We start from the raw sequence: 16823 nt of genomic DNA, 5'->3' as shown, positions 1-16823 counted from the left end.
TTGCTAGTCTCAGGGGCTTACAATTGCTGCAGGCCTCCAGCCTGCAAGGTTGTTATCAGCTCTCTCAGGATTGCAGCTGAATGAAGCTTGCCCCAGGCAAGGGAGCACCCAAATATTTCAGGCTTTGGAACGTAGGGCCAATCTCTTATGTGACTGTTTGAGAAGCACAAGTCTTCTGCTGCTGACAAACCCCACTGTCTATACATACATCATCAACAAGGCCCTGCTCCATGCACATGCCCCGACCCCCAGAAGTGGACCCAGTCACCCTGCTGCAGAGGCCCCACACACTCCACCAATGCCTCACACACTCAACCTGCTCCTTTTGCATGCCTGCTCTGCAGAGGTGGACCCACTCACCTGGCTGCAGAGGATCCAGGCACCCAGCCTATGCAGGCCGACAAGTTGCCCAAGGGCTTGGTGTTGGGTGGGACCAGTCCTTAGGGTGGGCTGCCTGTCCTGGCTGAGCTGGATTAAATCAGTGTTCTAGTAGGTGGGGCAGACCCTGGGCTAATAGGCCAGGAGAAGAATTCCAACAGTGTCTGCCAGTGTCCGGGTCAGCACGCCTGTATTAGGTCACAATAATGGCTGCTGCCAATGTCTCAGTCCCTAGAGAGGTCTCACTTCTCACCAAAATGCACCCAAAGCCTATCAGGTGAGTCTCTTTTCACCAAAGGACTGTGCACCTTTCTTTCTGGTTATTTTAGGTTGCTTTTTGAAATGGGAGAATTTGTGCATGGGCCTTTCAGGAACTGGCTTTTTTCCCCTCATGTCTGATAGCTTTTCTGGGGTTATTCTCTGTTGTAGTTAATAGCCAGCAAAGCCAGGTATTCTGACACTCATCTAGATTGTACTGAGTCCAACAGCTGCTTATTGACTGGTATGCTCCCCCACTCAGATTCTTCACTCTTCCAGGGAAGGCTGTGTACCTTAGGATTGCTCCCAGTCAGCCATGAAGCACCATGGCTTGGGAAGGTGGCATTTTTTTCTCTCCAGAAAGGAATTTATGCCTCTTCCGCCTCAGTCAGCACTGTCCCTTGTTGTGAGGGTTCTTTTTATTCAGTTTTCAGTTCTCTCTCAGGGGTAATTGTTCCAAGGGTGGTTGTAAATTTGCTGTGTCTGTGGGAGGAGGTGAGTTCAGAGTCCACATATGCCACTATCTTGACACCAACTCCTCATTTCATCTATTTCATTACGTTTAAAATTCTAAACTTGTACAGGTTAAACTGTTTATTAGTATTCTTGAAAGATATTTTTAATAGAATCTCTTGGACAAAAAGCACTCTAAATGTCATAAATACATGCTATTTCTGAGTGGCTAACACATGAGTTTTGGAGTAATATGGAATTTGATTCACAGCCTATTTCTGACACTTCTAAGTCCAAGCTCTTGCCATTTGGTAGCCATGTGACCTTAGTTACAGAAACTTCCTGTGTCTCCTCTCTAATGTGGCAATAAAAAATAATAAAAATTTTCTGAGCACTTAAATTTAGAATGTAAAGCACTTAGAACAATGCCTGGGAGCACATAGTAAATTTCTGTAAAATGTTTGTTATTATTACTGCTAATATCTGTGTAGCTTTATGCAAGTTACTCAAACTTTCTAAGATTCCATTCTTTAATCTGAAAATTGGAACAAAAGTACTTTCTTCATAGGTATGTTGTAAATTCTGACTGCTGTAATCTATGTAAAGCAGAATTTCTGTCAAACGTGTTCATGTAGACTCTACACCCTATAAGTGATATATTTCCCTTGAAAATCCCAAATCTTGACCTCCTCATCTCTGAAGATCTTCACCTCCACATTACCTCATCAGCTTTCTTTTACACTCAACCAGTGGACCTGGTCAACACGTGGAAGAGAAGAATCTCTACCGTTTTAGATTCTAACATCCCTACTCTCTGATCACAGCTTACCTTGCCCTGTCATTGCTCTGTTTGGTAAAACCCTGATGTTGATCAACTTGCCAGCCTTCCTGCCCTCACACTGAGGCAGCCAAGTGCCTACAGAGAGAGCCACAAAATGGCAAAGATTGGTGCCATCAAAAGGTTATAATTTCCCACTAATTGGGATCTTAACAGTCCCTGGCAATCTTGTTGTTCTCCTAGTCAGTGCTCTCTCTTATGCCTTTTGGTGATTATTCAAATCATCTCCACCTTCCTCAAAACTTTCTCTTTGCCCTTAGACTATAACTTACTTAACAAAACAGTAGCCGTTTCCAAGCAGGAACTCAACTAGGATGAGCACAGGTAAGTGGACAGGGTCTCAAGTAATTTTCTAGGGAAGGTGACATATCCATGTTCTCCTTCTTCACTTGGCGATCCCTTCCCCAGGACCTGGAATCTACAACCTGAGCTCTTGCTATCTCTCAGATGTGACCTCTATCCCTTCCTGTCATGGAGGAAATGCTGTTCCTCATCTAAGAATAAAGAAAGCTAACCTCTCCAGCTGGACTCTCAACCCCTTTTTTCTTCTTTCTCCTCAAGGACTTTGCTCTACTCCTTACTTGTCTCTTCTTACTACTGACTCTCTCCCAACAGAACTAAAATATGCTCAGTTTTCCCTGATGTTAATGGGATAAAAGCCTTTCTTTTGCAAATTAAAGATTTCTACAAATTCTGATCCTCTTCAATCACTGAGTCCTGCTAACTTTACTTCATTAGAAGCTCTAGATTTCCATCAATGTGTCCATCCTCATTGTAACTGTATTTCATCATTATCTCTACCTAAATTACAGCTTGTAAACTTTCTTCCACTCTGGTCTTCCTGCTCCCAGATTTGTGTCTCTATAAAATATTCTTTGCCTTCTAATGAAAATAATACTTTCAACTAAAAATATGGACATATCACTCCCTGTTTTAGAATCCCATAATGACTCTCCATTGTCCACAGAATCAAGACCAAATGTCTTAGCATGCCAAGCCAGTCTTTCTTTATATTGCCTCTGGTTATTTTACTAGCCTCATCACTCACCACCCCACCCTCACACTTTTGGCTTCAGTGGGACTCAGCCATTTGCAGCTTCCTGAATATGCCATGTGCTCTTTTGCCTCAGGATCTCTGTACTTGCTGTTCACCTTGCCTAAATGCCACTTTGTCCTCCCAACCTGTCTAGGTCCAACTTGTCTTTCTGTTCTCAGCTTAAACCTTACCTCCTCTAGGAAGCCTTCACTGACTTCCTATGACTGAGTTAGATACGCCTATGTTCTCTGTAAACCTGTAAAACTTCCAGGTTTATGTTCTCTGACACGGTATTACACAACAGTGCAACTGCCTGTCAACTTTCCTGAGTCCCCGTTAGACTCTGAACAACTTGAGGACACAGATAGTGACTTGTGCATTGCTGTAGCCCTAGTGTGCTGAATGGTCCTGAGCACACAGCAAGTGCTCAATATACTAGTTGATTTGAATTGAATTTCTTGTCTAGAGATCTGGGCCTCGTATAGTCTGAGTTGTAAGTCTGCTTCACCTCTGTGTCTGAGTCCCTTTCCTTATAATTGATTAGGAAGATGGTCCCTGGGAGTGGGTCTATATCTTACCCTTGCCAGTTTGTTTCTCTGGGCCTTGAATCTTATCCAACACCACCATTCGTTTAGCTAGAGCCATACTCCCTACTGACAAGCTTTTTTTGGTGTTAGCTACTGGTCTCTGCATTTCCAATGCCATTCAGGGTAGAGGAATAAATTATGGATGCCAAACACAAATGGATCTGGATGTTAAGCCCATTCCAGCATTTGCTTCCTCTGTGAATTTGGGTAAATATCTTGGCTTCTCTGAGCCTCAATTTCTGACCACATGAAATAGGAGTAAGAAAATTTATAAGTTGCTGGGAGGGTAAAAATGACACGGATATGTCCACTGCCTAATTCAGTGATTCAATAAATACCAATTTCCTTCATCTCTGCCCTTCCTCCTGCTGGATTCTCCTCAGCAGCATATGCAATCCTGAAGAGATCCACTGTACTTTTCTCTAAATCTCTAAGTTCTCAGATTTCACCACTTACCTGTCCTTCCCACTATCCGTTGTTCTCATAATCTTTGGATTCTACGTTCCACATACCAAACTGGTTCTGACGTGTACATCCCCGCCTCAGCAAGTGGGTCTAGAACTAGGTCCTGACCCTCAAAATTCCTGATTCTTCAATAGTTAGTAAACGTATAACTGAGTTAAACTGAGGTATGTACTTAATAAACTTTATCTTCAACATTCACTTCAAAGAGAGTAAAGGATACCTTTGGTTGTTGGCATTCTGCACTACACCAGTTAGTGCATTCTTTCACAAACCACAGAAACTCGGACTGTTGTGATTTAAATAAGTGAAGGTTAGCTTTTCTTAAATAAAAAGGAGTCCAAAGGTAGACAGTGCCAGGCTGGGGTCGCTCCTTAGCATTGAATTAACACTGCCATCCGGATTCCAAGTCGTCTTTGTCATCTCAGCGTGTTGTTCATGTGCTGGTCAATTCATGATTGCAATGTGGCTGCAGCACTCAAGATACCACAAGCATGTAATGAGCAGAAAGAGAGGAAAGAGGCAAATGGCAAATGGAAAGCAGGAGCTCACACAGAAACCTCTCGCCAAACAAGCTTCTACTAACATCTCAGTGGCCTTTTCTCACTTGGGCACCTGCAATGTGAAGTGCAGGTGGCTAAGATAAAAGGAGTAATGGGTGAGCATTGGGCAGGCTAGTTAACAGTGTGCAAAAGCCACCTGCAATACTTCAAGAAAATAATATGAGGGGAGAGGACCTTCAGAACGACAAAGTAAGAAGCTCGTCAGACTTTCTCCATAAGAAAACAAGAATTTAATTGGTGAAAATTAAAAACCAAACCAAAAGATGTGTTTAAAGTCTCCGGAAATTGTCCTAAAGGCATACAACAAATGAAGAAACGTTCATTAAAGAAAATCTACCAGTCTCAGTAAGAACAGCCGTGGCATCTGAGCCACAACTCTTCCATTTACCCACTCGTCCCAAGCTCCATGTTCAGGAAGTCTACACTGGGCATGTGCAGCTAAGACAGGAGTCCTGTCTCCTCCAAGCAACCCGTGAGGGGCTACATTTTAACCCCAGGAGAAACAGGCTGCCAATTTTCATACGCCCTGCCCCATGTTGCAGAAGCTCTATTCCAGGTAGACATAAAAGAGAGAACCGGTCCCCCAGCCCACACTTTTAGGAGTTAATTGGAAACTCCACTCCAGGTTGGTATCAAACCCCATAAAATCATCTTATCCTCTTAATGGGCCTCTGAATTTGCAGAAATGCTCAGGACACAAATATAGCCTGAAACAGTTTTCTGAGACTGAGTGATGTAATCCAGTGATCTAAAGTTTCCTCTTGCTTAAATATGGGAATTATGGTTCACATGGCCATGAGTCCAGCTAACGGTGATTAGTCATCCCTACATCAGCGCCCTTTATGTGTCCTCTGAGTCCTCCTATGAATGAGACATATATCAGATAAAATTTTATTGGTTCCTAAATCATGCCCTTTACTCTTTAGCATTTTTGTTGTCGATGCTGGATACGAGAAGTGGCCAAGGACATGAGAAATGCCATGGGAGGAAAGAGCTCCATGGAGTGGGAATAATGGGATTACTTTTCATTATTCTTGGAAATTATCCTTTTTTCAACCCACTTCATCATTTCTTTAGTCAACATGTCCTCACATTATGTAAAAGAAGGAAACATAACTTCATGAAAGGCAAGTGAGAAATTCATAAACAAGTGTTTTTAAAAAGATTAGAAGTATAGTGTTTAATAGACATACACAGCTACTCTCTTTCCTTCAGCAATTGCTTTCCTCTACACACAAGGCTTGAAAATCTCATTTCTGCTCCCTTTTATTCCATTATTATAACTTTTCATCATTCTTTGGTATTCAGTGCCACTATTGGTAAGTAAACATAGATGTCCTAAAAAGTTCACCAACACTGTAAATTGCTGCATCACTGGTTGAGTATGTTATGTCCCAGTTTATGTTTGTTGTAGTCCTCATTAAAATTAAGTGAGGCAAAGTTGTGCTCTGTCATAGCCAACCTACTCTGTAAGTAAAAGCAAGGAAGTGTCAACATACAGAGCATGTTTAGTGAGTATGAGCATGGGAACTAAAGCAGATTTCTCATATAAAGGGTAGAACCAATAAAGTTCTAAAGGGAGATTTGGCCATAGTATAAAGAACCTTGATTGTCAGGGTCAGGAACACAGTTTATTTTGTAAATCAGTGCTTCATTAAAATGACTTATTTGGGATCTTAAAAATTATGGATACTGGCAAGGCTAACAATTACCTGGTATTCAGGGCCATTCTATCTTTTTTGCAGCCAGTGTCCATACTGATTGGTCAGTAAAGTGTTGTCTGATTGGTTGGTGTTCTGTCATATCACTTGTCAAATTCTTTGAGTATCACCCCTCAATGCTTGGGCCCTCCCCCTAGAGTCTCTTTTATTTGGTCTGGGTGAGACTTGGATGTAGAATGCTCTAAAAACTCCCCAGATGATTCTCCTATGAAGGCAGGGCTGGAAAACACTGTTGTAGATCAGTGGAAGCCATTGAAGGTTTTCCAACATAGCAGTGACATGATGAATACATAGTTTTAAAGGAATAATTAATCTGGAATGTGTTGAAGGAGTGATGAAATTGAGACAGAGAAGTTACTCATTCATTAATTTGATAAGCAATTATTATGTGTAGTTCTGGGCACTGACCTATTGTGCCAACAGAGTTGAAGAAACGGGAAAGGTAGTGCCAGAAAGAAGGGATGGACTTTGCAGGTAGCAAGATCGAACAGGCAGTACTATAGGCAGTCAGGAAAGGAGAGGAGTCAAAGGAGACTCCGAAGTTTCCCTCCTAATTAATGGAAGGAATATGTAAGAAAAACAAGAAGCAGAGACAAGTCCAGGGAAGTGATGAATTCAGTTTAAAACACATTAGACTTGAGATAATGGGAGATCATCCAAGAAGAAATGTCTAGCAGGCCTTTGAGGGAGCGCTAGCTGGAATTTTGAAGGCTGAGGTGTAGATTTCAGTCATCCATATAGGGATAGCAATTGAAACCACTAAGCGACTAAGATGAAATATGAGGGGTTATAAAGCAAATAGAATAAGGGCTAAGTACTAAGGTTTAGAAAAGGGATGAGGAAGACACAGAAGGAGAATCTAGACTGGGTAGAGTCAGGGAAATTAAGGGAGAGAGATTTTTACATGTTGAGAAAAGTCAATGAAAATTCAACTGAAGAGACCATCGTATAGCCCTACAAGGAGCCTCAGATTTACTTCAAAACTCAAATAGTGGCATCAGAAGTCAAGCATGTATGTTTGATCTATACTTAATATTAAATATACAGATATGATCACCAAAGATTAGTTTCTGTTATATAGCTTTACTGGCATCAGAATGATACTGACTCTAATTCAATTCTTCTTGGCTAAATATGCACTGAGAAGTTGACAAGATAGCCAAGGTTTACTATTGGATGACAAATAAAATTTGGACAAATTTAATATAAATTTGGCATAATTGGCATAAACCATAACCAGTCAAGAAATAAGAACACATGCCAACTAGCCTGGCATCAAAATTCAAGAATGAGATTGCTGGTTTTCATCAAGGGCTAAAGGCCCACTGCATATCTAAAACACTGAGTTTCAGATGACAATAGTTTTCTAATAGCAGTTACTCATGGAAATCAGGGAACAATATGATTGCCTATCTAATTCCTAACTCCACCTAGATTAACAAATCTGTAGACTGAACCACTCTGGATATTCCTTTTCTCAACTTAATCCATGGTGGTGTAGACACAAGGTGAACCAGACAGAACCCCAGAAGACAGAGTTTCTGGCACCAGTTCTGTCTTAACTTGTGGGATTCTTTGTGCCCAGTTTCTTTGCTTGTAAATGTATTTTAAATATGCGAAATAAATTAGAAAGTAACTCAGAGGAAAGGCCATCTTTTTCATTTCAGCCCATGAAAATCTACTTTAGCTTTGGTAGCTATAGGTTTCTTTTGTCCCTGGTATCTTTTAGTATTTTATTGGTCTTTTCTTAAACATTTTCTTTTGAGTTACTGTGACTAGTTTTGCAGAGAGGACTGGAAGAAAAGACATTAACTGACTGTATTAAATTATATTCAATAAAGTTTATTGAGCACTTACTTTAGGCTCAGTTTCACAGGAGATGTAAAAGAAGCATCTGCCCCTGTCCTTGGTAAGCTATATTACACATATATAGTGGTATTATCTATATGGTATATATATTAAATATATATATATATTTGGGAAGAATGAGATCAATATACAAGCAAATATTAACTTAACAAATCAGTGTATGATTAAGGACTCAAAAAATGGCAACTACCATAAGAGATACAGTTGATTAAAAAAAAGAGAGAGCCCAAAGCATTCTAGAAAGGCATCATAGAGAATTTGATCTTGACACTGAAAGATGAGTATGTTTTGAATAAAAAGGAGAAGGAAAGACAGAGCAAAGAAGAAGAACCAAATAAGCAAAGGAGTAGAGCCTGAAAAGGGCTGGGGGAATTCTGAGCAGACCCTTCTGGAAGGTCAACCTAAACCCCGTCCCAGGGATTCTCATGTTAGTTAGATTTCTGGTTCTTGCCTCCTACCGTTTCTGACCTTATAAAGAATTTTAAGAGGGCAGAAGGCCATGAGTAGAGAATAAGAGAGGTGAATGAGCGTGACTCGCACTGTGGTACAGCGGCTCCTCCTTTCCTTATTAGGCATTGGTACGGTGTCATTCTCACCAGGTGTTATGCATGGTTTTAAGAACGTTCACAGGTTAGCTCATTTAATCTTCATAAAAGCCACATAATACAGGCAGCATTTTAATTTCCATTTTACAGAGGAGAAAACAGAGGCACAAAGAGGTTAAGTAACTTGTGCAAGGTGACACAGCTTAGTAAGCAAGGGAGCTGGAATTTGAGCCCAGATATTCTGGCTTCAGAACCCTGGCTCCCATGTAGGATGGAGTCATATTAGAGCAGGCTTCGAAACACAAATGTAGGAGCTGGCGGTTTACTCTGGGAGCACAGGGAAATCCTTGAAGGTTTTGACATTTCTAAAACATGATAAAATTAATCTGGCACTGGTGTGTGGCGTTGACTACAGAGGAAACTGCTGCTACATTATTTTTCTCTCTTTTTTCTAAAGTGCAGTTTCAAATGTGCAATGTAGTTGACAGACGTGAATCTGACCCCCAGTTCTGGTTTAGCTGAGGGACTCTGGCCTTTGAATGGTGCTTGTCTCCTTGTTCCAATGTTTGACGTTCAACCGTGGAAACATAACACAAGTGCAAGGTAGTGATTAGTCGAGTTTAGTTTCTCTGGATGGCTTAAAGCACTCACACTAAAGCTTCTTCCAGGGGACTCTTGCCTCTTGTCTGTCTGCCTGCCCTCTTCTCGGCTTACACAAAGTGCTGTTTTTCCCCAGCTGCCATTGCCTTTTCAAGCTGAGCATGCATGCCACACTTCCATGAGGCAATGTGGGCAACTGATCAAGAAAGGTCTTGGTTCATCCAATTAAAAATTGCTCAATAAACATAAAAATTCAAGCACTCAAAGACTAAAATCAAATCCCTGGTGGGTTGTTGATAGACTTGTTATTAAAGGTTTGCCAAGCTTTACTAAGACTGATAACAGGAAACTGCAAGTCTCTTCAAACTATTCTGTAAACATTTGGATAGGGCTGAGATGAGGAATACGGAGTACATGCATTTCACTGACCTGTTCTTTCTAGCTGGCTTTCATGTTACAAAATCAGCAACACATGTCGGCAGATCCAATTGACCTTCAAGCCAGAGTTTGAATATCTTAGGTGTATGCCACCTCATCTCTGGCTTTGATCTGCTGTAAGAACGAGAAATATAATTATTAGCACATTGTTCTGTGCAGCTGACAGAGCATCTGGTATTTTAGAAATGCTTTTGAGATGCCTAAATTGATTTGAAAGTCGGTTGTAAGGGAGCATGGAAAAGATACAACATCTTCACAGCATTGGTAATTAAGAGAAATCAGAAGCAAGTTTGATCAGCACAAAGTTAGAGCTGAAAATAAAATACCTAAGGATGATTAAGGAAAAAAGTTAAAAAACTATAGCACATAAGGCTCCCTATGTATGATTAGTCAACTCTCTTCCTGATATAGACAATTTAATTACATTTCCTTGTTGCAGCATCGCCATCCACCTGACCATGGTGACTGAATTTCCATCGTGAACTATTATGTCTGAGTTTCCATTATAAACAGTAATTTTTGAGGTTTAAAATCTCAGTCATTTAAAACTACTTCAGATTTTAACTTGGCATATGGGCTGTTAGTCCAGCTGCCATTATGGAAAAGAAAAAAAAGTATTTGAAGTCTTTCAAGACAGTTCTGAATAAAAAAATAAAAAAGTATACAATTTTCATGCTTCTTTTGTCAATCTCTAGTTTAAAAGAAATGTGCAAAAGAGTTAGTCTAAAAATGTTTCAATACTGGTTTTGATCCAAATGAATGAAAAATATCTCTATTCATTTGAATGGGGATTACTGTCATAACAAATATTTAAAAGGAGAGAAAAAGTGCACTGTTCTTTCAAAAAAGAAGACAAAATACCTGTAAAATGTCAGTTAGAAATGTGGGTTTTGATCCATTTCCCAGCATAGGAATAGTTCCTAGTGTATTTCTAATATGACTAATGATTTCTTTCGGCAATTTTACATTCATCTTTAGAAGTTTTAGGAGTAAATCTCAAAAATTTCCACTAAATGTAAAATTCTGGAATCTCATGTATGTTCCATTCTTTATGTAACCTTCTTTTTCATTGATGATGTAGTTATTGACAAATTGATGCACATTTCTGACTTGGTTATTCTTAAGGACCGTTCATTTTCTGTTACGAAAATAGTGCCAAGTCCAACATCACACTACTACTCATCTTGCTTTGTAAAGCATTTCCATGTCTGTGGCTGAGAAGGAAGTGTAGTGTTGGTCAACTGTTGCTTGTGTATCTGTGTATTACCCACATTACGACAGATATGAGGGAAACACTTAATTCTCCTATGGCCATTGTCTGCCTTCCTTTCCCAAGCTGGGACTGATGTGTTTTCAGGAAATACAAAGCAATATTGAAACCAATTCTTTTCTTTCAGGAAAACTTCAGCATATAAACTTGTGAGGGTTTTTAAAATTGGAAAATCTCTGATGTTGACTTAGGTACTCTACATTTTGTACTGTGAATATATTTATCACTCAAAATAGAACACTTCAAGCTTGGTCATATTATTAGGGTCCTGAAGGCAAACAACATCCAGTAGCAACCTTTGAACTGTAAAATTAAAAAGTCCAAACACTTGAAGAAGTTATGCTAAACTAAGGAGTTAATGCTGGTTCCAAATGTGGCCTTTAGGAAATGTGAAGAGTAGCTTTTGTGAACTCACAAGGGATAAAACTAAGGTAATCTCACAGCTCTTGTTCATTCTGTAATATCAAATGAACTGATACACACTCATCAATGAAATTCCCAAGCTCAATCAATCTTTGGAGGGAAGGATTCCTCACCTAATTACTGGCCTACCCACTCCAATCCTGCCACCGACACATCCATATGTACACACACAAATGGAAGGACAGAGGAACAGATAAAATTTTGTGAAGAAGCCCATATAGAATCAGTAACGCTCTGCAACTCAATCTTTGTAGGTAAACGTTTAGAGAAGATGAGAAGAGGTGTGAGTTGTGTCCTCCACTCTCTAAAAGTCACAATTTAAAAACTCAGAATATATAGCTCTGACTCATGTACAAGGCTGGTGGATATCACAGATGCTCTTGGACACTCGGCTCCTATTTGACAGTACAAATAGCTGTTTGCTTTCCATAGACCATGACTATCTCTTGTGTTCAACCACATTTACTCTGAATACTGACTGATTTTCAAAGACCAGATATAAATAGATATACAAAATAGGGTTTTTACCCTCAAGTCACTAGCAATTCAAAAATTGGTCAGGGTGAAGGGTTGGGGAGAGGTTTTCCGAGGGATAAAATTCCCCTAACATTTGGGGGTGGAAGTTCTTTAACCTGAATGCTATATCATTCATGGTTTCTCCTGTGCAGAAAAAATCAACAGCAAATATAAAGAGCAACTTTTTGAAATCTGGTGGCACCTTTGTCGTTATTAAACATGTGATTATCCTTGAGTAATCTGATATAGAGGTGGAAATTCAGCTTGCTGGCATTTGTCTAAGAGAATCGCGTAAGTGGGGAAGGACAAGGCAGAGAAAAAAAGATAAATCTGATGGAAAAATAATAGACTCTATTTCCCAACCAAATATAAATCACTTATCTGCCACACACTATTTTCAGGTAAACCTCTCAATGAGCATGGATAATCAGAAACAAGATTTACATATTTTATTTCAAAGTACAAATTGTAGCTTACAACCTTAATATCCCAACAAAATACATCGAATCTAATTTTTAAAATACTGTAAACCTTTCTATAATAAAAGCATTTATTTTGGTCAGATCCTCAAAGCTAAAATAAAATTACTGTCTAGTGAATCTGAAGATATTTGGGGCAGTCTATTTGGCTATCTGCACAACCCCAATTCAACATAAACTTGCTAAGATTGTTAAACCTACAAAAGACAAAAAAAAGAATGCTGAGATCCTTGATACCTGACAATTATTTGCCAGGTTTATACAGATGACTTCTTCAAGTTGCCTTTGACACCAATTTTTCATAAATATGATGATCGTCTCTCTAACTCCAGTATTCGCATGAATTGTTCTCTTTGCACACATCACAATTTCAATATGGAAATTCAACTGGTTATTAAAAGAAAGAGCAACCAAATTTCAGAGAGTCATTTTAAAATAATGATTGACCTCATACTACATTAATATTTAGTATATTGTGTATTGCTTGAAAGAAGATAATATGGTATTTTTCATTTTCCTTATGACAGTTTCTTTATGTTCTTAACTTTAGGGAAGAGAAATACCCAAGCTCTTTTCCCACAGAAGGAACCTAAATGGTGAGTGTGGTACTGAGAATTGATGAAATCAAGTTGCCAAAGTGATTAGTGAATGAAAGGAAGGAAAGAAAAGAAAAGAAATGTTTTAGCCTCCATCTCTGTTCCATGACACTCTAGTGTGCTCACATATCAGCATATCAGATTTAACCCAAACCTCTGAGGTGAGGTATGATTCTCTCATGAGTCTCAGAGGAGGAAGCTGAGACTCAGAGACTGAATCAAAATCTGCAGAAGGTCACACAGCTAAAAAACCAGGATCCAAATCCTGGATGAAGCTTGGTTGGAACTCACTAAAACAAACGTGAAGCAAAGTGATTCTGAACCTGAGAGCTTGGGAGTTAAAGTGTTAATAACCATCAGAAACAGAGGCAGTCTGGATTTGAACAAGGACATTTGGCTGAAGACAGTCAACAACAAAGAAGCTGCTCGAGAGTTCCTGCAATTATTTTCTAGAGAAAAAAGCAAAGTCTATACCTATTTTGCCATTCACATTCTTTCCATCTCTTCCATCCATCAGCTGCAAATTCAGCAAGGGTTTTGAAGACTGCTTCAAAGCGGTCTTCACTTACAGATGGACGGATCTGACTAGTTCCTTGGAGTATTTATGGAATGCTGTTCTTATCAGATGAAGACAGGTTCACTGGACTTTTATGGGACTTATTCCACAGAGACAGTCTCTAAAAACCCTCAATTCCGAAAAGGAAGTTCTCTTAAAAAGTGTGGATCCCTTCTCTACCCTTTCCCCACCACTAATCCAAAGGGTTCTTTGGTTCAGTCCCCATTTTGCAGCCTAAGTATACCTGAATCCTAAACTCCCGCCAAGTCTTTCTGTAAGTGCCAGCGTCCTGAGGAGGAATTTCCACTACATTGTCTAGAAAATTCTGTGGAAATAACTGGCCAGGGAAAGGAGTTGACCAGTTCTTTATCACCCAGTATTGCAGCAAGATTAACAATAACAGACCAAATGACAGGCGTATCATTGGGATCAAGGTTAGAGTTACCTGGGTGGCTTGAAATCTCTGAATTTTAATAAAGCAAAACACCAAGATTTCAAAGAGGAGGAATTTATTTTAAGTATAGTTCAGGTGTATTTTGTAAAATTCCCCTTTCTATAAGGCAATTATGGTATATATATTTAACTGTGAGGCATTTAATCCAGTAACAAATTATTAGCTTTATAAAATTGTGTGGTCCTTTTGTGGGTGAAGGGATTGTTAAGTTGCAAGTAATATTATCATGTATCTGTTGATTTCATGTGAGTTCCTCTCAAACTAGGAAAGGTCTCAATTATTAACCTACGATTAATCCCATTCTTTCTGCCCAGTGCTTGTTGTAATGGCCACTGATGAGTGTCATAGCTGCCATCTTAGATAAAATGCTCCTCCTGAACAACGCCCAAATATGCCGAAAACTGCAGACGACAGTTGTGAGCTTTTTTGCCCGCTTATCTGTCTGCCTTCCATGTGACCCTAAATTAGGCCTCAGAAGGTATAATGTTTAATACAGATTCCGGGCACAATATACCTTCTCACAATTAGTTGAAAGTGCTGTTTTGTAATTAAAGGGTGAAGTGGGGCATGATGAACATATGGAAAAGGAGACCCTTAATAAGTGATGGAGCCTTCAAAAGAAATTGCTAATTAGTATGCATTTGATGTGCACTATACCAATTTTAAGACTTTGCCTTGAATAAATTGCTATGTTGGGTGTTCGAAGGAGTGGTGAGATTAGCATTTACAAAGGGGGCAATTTTCTGTCTTCTTGACTCTGTTAAATGGAGGAAATAACTTCCAAGACTGGAGCAGTAGTTAGCCCATCAATCATTCTCACAGCTGGAAACTGGGGATCCCAAATGCGGAGATCAGTTAATCCGTCAGCTAATAAGTTCATAGTGGCACCATATGGCGCAGGGCCACTCCACACTGGGACAAGGACAGAACTGTTTACACAGGCATGCTGCTTTCTCAGGTAGCTCCCTGCTGACAGAACCCTTTGTTCTGAAGGATCAATTTACTTTGCACAGTAAATTGACTGAATTGATCAGTTCAGAGCATATAATTGTTGGCTAATCCTGTGGAATCATGTCCCATCTATGTGAGAGGGACAAAGGGGTGCTGCCCATGGCCTGGTCTGGGGCACCATCCTGGGGCTATTCTCATCGGACAGGCTGGACACTGATTAAAGGACCGGTGGACGGTAGGTAGGTAGTAAGCATTGACTTCAAAAGCCAAAGGGAAGAGAAACCCTGTGATGCTCAGAAGGGCTTTTCTGAGTGTCTTTACTCAACTGGTATCACTACTTAACGTGGAATAAAAACAGTCAGTCTGGGAAATTTAGCTGCAGACCCTTTTTCAAATATTCACCTGGGAGAATGAAAAAGTACCGCTCCCTCTCCAAATTGAATAAGTCACTGCACTCATGCTTATTTCTAAATTTATCTACTATTTTCTTTAAAAAAGGACAGGAACTAAGAAGGAAAAGGAAGTTCAAGAGGTATGTCCAGGAAAGCATGAAAACTGCATGTTAATAAGTGACACATTTCCTGGGCATCGTACAAAAGTGGCCGAGGCATTCCCTGTTTTGCCTGTGTATGGGAAAATGCACTGGGGCTTTTCAGAGCAAATGAGAGTAGAATCTTCCCAACCCTGTACATTGGTGCGAACCCTGTTGTTTTGTTCTACAGATGTGTTTGATCTGACCTTGTTTTTTCCTTCTCACATGAAAAATAAAAGAATAATAAATAAAATGAAAAAATTCCACCAATAGAGATAAATGTTGGACATAGTTCCCTCCAACTAAAGGTTTTCTTCAATAGCTAGTGTCAATAGAATCATTTCACATCAATGGTTTGTAAAGAGAATTGTGTTCAATAGGAACTGAAGCTATTTGGAATTGCTGAGAGGACATTTGCTTATTAAATGTCTGAACAGTAATGAACTTTATACAACCATACCAAGAGTTTCTACCAATTAGAGAGCTATTGATCTCTCTATTTATTTTATTGAGAATGTCTGAGATTAGTGTAATAAGGAGAAATTACTGCAAGTTTTCAGTTTGACAATATGTGGAATCTTAGGTGTTATTATTTTCTCTTCTTTAAAACAATATAGAGAAAGGAGCACACAATTTAGTGGCAGTTGATGTATTTTATCATAAAAATCTAAAATTAACAATTCACGTATCACCGGTGTATCTTCCCAAATTCCTATGTATCTGCAATTTTATACCCCCCGTGGAGTTTCTCATTTGTCTATTACCACACGCACAGTACCCAGGATTCTGCAGCATTAAAAAAGAAAAAAAAAAAGCAAAACCAAGGAGCATTTGTATGTTTTATTTTAGGAACTGCCATAATGAGAATAAGATAAAATATAAATAATGCTGTAGAAAGACTTTTAAGTAAAACTTGTGAAATGAAAAAAAAAGCAGAATATGTAAATTGTATAAAGAAAACATCATAAGCAGGAGTCTAATGTGAAAGCAGGCACTTTGCCAAAAGAACTCTTTTTAGAGAGCAAAAGGCCCTTTGTGATTTTTTTGGTAAAATTTTCTCTCTAGAATGTTGTTATCAAATTGGATTCTCTCTCTCCCTAGATTGCATATTAGGCAGGCTTGAACTCTTTCTGAGTCATTCGTGTGCCAATTTTCCATTTATTTAAACAAAAATTGCCTAAGTGCACACTCTGAAGTCGACTTGAATTCCCAGGCCCTGAATCACCAAGATCAAATCCATCCTTTTTGCCCTATCCTGAATCGCGCCAAATCTCCGCCCCACCCCCATCTCGGCATTC

General features: G+C 39.4%; 1 long non-coding RNA gene across 1 annotated transcript in view; it reads right to left on the bottom strand.

The window, feature by feature from the left end:
- Window positions 1-9739: 9739 nt before the first annotated feature.
- The window catches only part of LOC138917574 (uncharacterized), a 187002-nt gene continuing 179918 nt past the window's right edge, over window positions 9740-16823 (bottom strand). The window contains exon 3 of the long non-coding RNA XR_011425762.1: window positions 9740-9862. This is a non-coding gene — a long non-coding RNA (uncharacterized lncRNA). The remainder of the gene's footprint in view (window positions 9863-16823) is intronic.

Source organism: Equus caballus, chromosome 14 (assembly GCF_041296265.1).
Source record: "Equus caballus isolate H_3958 breed thoroughbred chromosome 14, TB-T2T, whole genome shotgun sequence".
NCBI lineage: Eukaryota > Metazoa > Chordata > Mammalia > Perissodactyla > Equidae > Equus > Equus caballus.
Note: the sequence above shows the minus strand (reverse complement) of the source record. Positions and strands in the feature narration are given on the sequence as shown.